The sequence below is a fragment of the Papaver somniferum genome, chromosome 8, assembly GCF_003573695.1.
Source record: "Papaver somniferum cultivar HN1 chromosome 8, ASM357369v1, whole genome shotgun sequence".
In the NCBI taxonomy this organism is placed as follows: Eukaryota; Viridiplantae; Streptophyta; class Magnoliopsida; order Ranunculales; family Papaveraceae; genus Papaver; species Papaver somniferum.
Genome location: NC_039365.1, coordinates 43,577,244 through 43,583,212, shown reverse-complemented (window position 1 = coordinate 43,583,212; position 5,969 = coordinate 43,577,244). Strand labels below are relative to the sequence as shown.

At 37.7% G+C, this 5,969-nt stretch overlaps 1 long non-coding RNA gene across 2 annotated transcripts; it reads left to right on the top strand.

Moving 5' to 3' along the window:
- Positions 1-445: 445 nt before the first annotated feature.
- On the top strand, positions 446-3,218 carry LOC113306815. 2 transcript variants are annotated; one of them, XR_003338849.1, is made up of 5 exons: positions 446-619; positions 718-769; positions 905-1,065; positions 1,215-1,408; positions 1,515-3,218. It is a non-coding gene; the product is annotated as an uncharacterized LOC113306815 (long non-coding RNA). The 2 variants fall into 2 exon arrangements; XR_003338848.1 differs by having other exon boundaries at positions 451-769.
- Positions 3,219-5,969: the final 2,751 nt, after the last annotated feature.

The window sequence follows — 5,969 nt, the reverse complement described above, 5'->3', positions numbered from 1 at the left end:
AATAACGTACTAATTTAGTTAATCATATGGATGGTCTTCCATTCCGTCCCAAGATAGATTTATTAAGTATCGGTCAAGATTTCACCTTCCCCTCCAATTTCATCAAGTACTTTTTGATCCAATAGTGGCGATATAAATTAGACCACTTGACTGTGTATTGGGTCACTTTTTTAATCTCATCAAAAAAAATTTACGGTAATTGTTAGACCCTTTATATTCCAAAACTCCCTGGGTATCTCATAAATAAATTTCAATTATTCCAATCATGAAGTGATCATAATCATAGTCGGAGGCTTCCCTTGATATTAATCGAAAATGATTCGTACACAATGTTGTGTGTACCGTGTGAGAGAGGGGTGAGGCCCACTTCTGTCCGCTTCTGTCCCAATCAGAGAGATCCCTCTGGGTGAACACAACATTGCGTGTGCAGCAAAACCGGATATTAATACCCTAACCCTAAAAATAAAACTGAACAAAGATAAATGTCCTTGCAAAGAAATTTATTTAAGAAGCCAATTCTCAGCCATCGTTCCTCTCTATGCAAATTTTCGATCTCCAGGTACTCTTCCCTTTAAACTTCTCTGCTTTTGGAATCGTTATGCAAATTTTCGAACTCCAGGTACTCTTCCCAATAAATTTCCCTACTTTTGGAATTGTGTCTATGATTGGTTTATCCAGATGTTTTTATTTCTTTGATTTTAAGATTAATTGATACAGTTCACATAATTTTTCGGCGATCGACAATCGGAAGGAGTAAAAATCATTAAAGGTATATATGGTTTATTACTAGCAATTTTTGGTGAAAAACAATGTAGATAAATCATATTTCTGCAATTTGAATTAAAATTTAATAGCAATACAATTACAAAGACAACAACAAAATAATCCTTTTATACTACTGCAGGAGTTAGAAGAATGAAGTGGAAGGTCAGGAAAATTTAAAGTATATCGATTGCAAAACTTGATAACAAGAAAAGGATTATCCAAGACAAACCATCTTTATCCCAAAAGACATCTGCGAGGGTTATCCAAATTTAAACTTTGTTGTGCATATTTCTAGCACAGGTGAGAATAGTGGTATATTGTGAAAATTTGTTTTCCTTGAAGTCTTTCTTTGAGTCAAAATTCATCTGACTTTTTTTTTTCAGTAAAAGTTGTTGGATACATATAAAGATTCCCTGTTTGTTGGTAACATGTCTATTTTGTTTTCAAAGTATGAGAGGCTTATGGATGTGAAAGAGAAATTCCTGAATTTAAGCACTTCAGAAATGTTGGAGGGGAACCTATAGGCAAACATCCGGGCCGTACTTGGGTTGGTTACTTAATTGGCTAACTTCTAAACATGTTCCCGTAAAATTCATGAACCAACACCGGAACAAGAGGAATCTCAATTTTGGTCTGATAGCAGGTAAGCCTAAATTTTCATTTATTAATTGCCTGAACGTAGTAGGTGTGAAGATCTTAATTCATGTTGCGGAGCTAACTCTTAAATATTTGATGCTTATGTTTTGTAGGTGTGAAGATATGTAAAAATAATTACAGACAATACATACTTACTAACGAAATAAAGGTCATGCCATCACTCTAGTATTTCATTTATGCTCTTTTTTACGTCTGGAACAAGGTATCTACTGTATCTCATGTGAAAATTAGCGTAGTTGCTTAAGGATGTCGTCCACTGGACAAGCATTTCATATGTAGTTGGTAAGAGAATGATGAGTATATGATCCAAACGTTTTTCCCATGTTTGTTTTGCCTTAATTTTCTACTTTAAAAGGTTGAAAATATGTTTTCAGGTTTTAAGCATGCCACTGTGGATGCTAAATGTCAGAAAACGATTATACTTCCTACTTGAGAAATGTTCTTGAAGAAGTTGCATGGAAACTAACCTTATATAGACCTAGATAACTTGATAACACAAAAACGGAGGGTTTGGGTTGGATTTGGTAAAGCAAAGAACATTCTAAAGCACAGAAATATAAAACATACAGTTTAGAACATTTCTCATCCAAAGTAGCATGACGTTTCGCTTTTTCATCTCCTTTACATATCCATTTAATGTTCTTTGTTTACCAGCCACTATATAAGTACATATTTATTTTAAATTTTACGAGCACAAACATCTGCGATGTAGGTTCATGCTTGGTTTCGGAGTTGCATATCCCACCACATCGTCAACAACTTTTGTTGCTATGGAAAGTGAAGTCCAGAAAGTTGCTCTGTAAAGTGAAGCCCAGAAACATAGATGGTAAACGGGTTTAGATCTTTTAGTACAAAATCATCATCATAAAAGAGGCGGTTTTACTTAATAGGTTGGTAAGGTTGAATTGTTTTTTATTGTTTGAATATAGCGCGTTTGAATGTTAGCATCCACACAGATGTAAGTATAAGAATTAGCTAATGCATTCACAAGCCTGAGTTGTACTTTAAAACCGAGAACCCTACTGGGAAAAAGATCACCATCGTTCACCATATACGGAGAACTACAATATAGAACCAGAACGCTGCTGACTGAGGAAATAGAGAAGGCGACTTACTCCCAGCTGTACATATACGATCCGTCTTTGGCATTATAGAGATTGTTGAACCGAAACCCCCAGTGTTGATGAATACGGGATATTTTTTTGTACCTTAAAGGAAGTCGAGGGTTAAGTAAGGAGAATAAACGAATCCCACCATGGTTACCTGCCACTCCATTATGGAACTGATATGATTTTCTTAATGTTTCTTCAAAAGAAAGAAGTTTTTAAAGCTATTTTACAATGAAAATGTCCAGATAAAACAAAAGAGAGAGTAAGGAGAAAAGGGGATTGGTGGTGGTAATAACCAGAGAGAAACAGAAATGGAACAAGAAGAAAGTAAGGCTACAGTTTTGCATTAGTTTCGAAAATGGATACACGCTGGAAGCTTCAAAGAAAAACATTTTTCTATTTGTCAATTAACATCGAGACAGCTTAGATCAAACCCAATATCTGGAGATGACATTCTACAAGGTTCACGAGTACTAAATAACATTTTTCTAAAGGCTTGCAAGACGGTCACGCATCATCACACCTATATATACTGACAATGAGTGACAACTTCCCGCCATTCCTTTCTGGAAGCATTTCCAGACACCTTGCCGGAAAAAGGTTCCAAACTCTTGAAAATTTTGTTGTATGTCACGGGTAAATAAATGTTCTCCAAGCGTGTATCAATTAACATTTTGCTTTGTGTCAGGGATTCAAATCAATCATTGATTAATAATGACATAGACAACATAAACAAAACACAGAGTTTTTGGAACCTATTCCGACATAAACAAAAGATAAAGTCAAAAGTCAAAACTCTTACGGACTGTCCAACTCCTCCAACGGTTTCCCTAGTAATAATAATAAATAAATAAATACATGCATGATATATGCCTGCCCGCCAACTAAAACGCGGATGTTGAAATCATAGACAAAAACTTTACTAAAAAGCATTTTCTATTGAAGGCCTAGACGGCAGACTAGCTAGGAAGCGTCTGTTGTCTTGATAATTGGGCCGTTTTCCATCAAATGGATCGTTAGGAAAGCAAAGTCAGGCACCGGGTAAAATATTCTGGTAGCTCGATCCAGTTTCACATACTTTCAGATAGTGTGCCTTTTTTAACAGGGACAAGGCTCTCGATGGCAGCAGCAAACAAGGAACCAGAGCAGCGAATATTTGGAATTGAGGAGGGAACTCCACTAATTTCAAAGTCCTTGAAAGTAAAATCTATCAAGTCGTAGAAGTAAAAGGAGACATCATTGCCTTTACTATAATCTCTATAAACTTGCACGATTATCAGGTTTGCTATTCCCGAAACTGTCTGAAAATTGATAACGCAACCTCCATCCCACCGGAATGGTAATGAGACAGTAACTTCAGTCCAATTTTCGTTGGTAGTACTATTTTCGTTCTTAGAATCATCAGCATCAAATATCCATAACTTGACCGTATGTGCACTCGACCTATATATTAGAGCTAACTGACTGTTCACTTCTAACAACTTAACCGGCACAAGGTGGTCATTCTCAGACACCTGAGGTTGATCAGTGATGAAATCTGGGATTTGGATCTCTCGGAATTTCTCACTTCCGACATCCAACGCCACTATAACATCGGGGTCTGTTATATTGCTCCAGTATATAGAACCATTCACATAAACAGTGGATCCGTCCAGACAGTAACATGGGGGAGCCTCATCGATTGTTCTCCACGTATTTTGGCCTACAGTCAAGACCTCACAAACTTCATAATCATCATCACCTCTACATATAAGCCACACACAGATCACTTTGTATTCATTAGTGGCTGGATCGTATCCAAACTGGTACGTCGGGACCATATTACTACGATGAACATCATGCTCTTCTTTCTCTTTCCTTGCTATTAATGATTGGATCCATGGTGTTTTCTCCTTGGTACTGACGTTGTATATAAGAACAGCGAAGTCCACAGATGATTCAACAAAACATATTAAACCATTTATGGGTTTCAAAATTTTATCATAAACATAGGAACCCTTCTCCCTTACTGTGTGAATAGTTGATTCGGTTACTAATTTGTGTCTACCTTCAAAACTATCAGCTGTCAAGATACACACTTGATCCATTCTCTCAGGGATTTCGAACTCTGAGTCCGTAACACAACACCTAAACGCAGAGCTGGTAGAGTCTGAGTCTGCTTCTTCTCTTGAGTCTGAGTCGGCCGAGGAGTGCTCTGAGTCAGCATCTGAGTCTGCATCGGAGTCTAACTCGGAATCTGTGTATGCGTTTTCATCTGAGACTGAGCCATGCTCTGTGTCCGACTTCTTATTGCCGACTCCCATCCATCGTATTGGGAGGATTATAGAGAGACCAGGGCGAGTTTTTGCACGGTTAAGATGTGAATAAATGAAAGTTTGATCTTCTTGAATTTTGAACTGCCAAGTTTTGCATACGCACTTGAAACGCATGAGCGATTTCGCAGGTAATCTACTTAATATCTCATTCATTACAAAATCATCAGCCCCAATACCACCACTACTTAAGCTGTTTCCACTATTATTCACGCTGCTGCTCCTAATACTACTACTCTCCTCTGCTTTGGTGCGTGTTAGTCAGCACAATGACTCAGCTGCACCTTGTTAACAAAAACAAGATAAGCACCATCAGAGAGTCAGAAGACCGAGTAACAAGGAAGACTCCTAAGGCTAGGATTACGCTCAGTTACATCAGAGTCTTGAGTTTGTTAAAAGTCTTTGTTTTGATTGAGTCTGTAACTGCATTGCAGTATCTTTTGAGTATAAATAAAACTCTAAAATCTGCACATTAAGTGTGGAAGAATTTCACCCAAACTTCATCTTCTAGCCTGGTATCAGGCTCAAGATCCAAAAACCGGCTTCCGCGCCTATTCTGAAACCTATACAACCACAAATCAAATCAATGGCAGAGGTTACAACTACTCTACGCCAGGTTCAAATCCATCACCTTGTTACCTTGAAACATACTGGTACTAATCATGTATTGTGGAAGGCTCAGTTCAAGCCTATACTGAAAGGCTATGACTTAACAGGTTTTATTGATGGATCAAAAGAAAAACCACCAAGAACTCTACCAGAAAGTGAGGCTGTTAATCCTGCGTTCACTGCATATGAGCACCAAGATTCTTTGATCGTTAGTTGGCTGAATCTACCTTAACTCCTGAGGTTCTCAGTGTAGTTGCAGAACTTGAGACTGCACAAGAGATATGGGACACCTTGGAGTCTGAGTTTGCTCCAAAAACATTTGCTCACCAGATGAATTTAAAGAGACAGCTCCATAATCTGCACAAAGGTAATAAGTCTCTGAAGGTGTATTTAAATGATGCTAAGCGTTTGTTTGATCAACTTGCAGCCACAGGATACACCGTCCCGGCTCATGAGAACAAGAAATCCATTTGCAATGGATTGAATCATACATATGACCCTATTGTTACTACTTTAA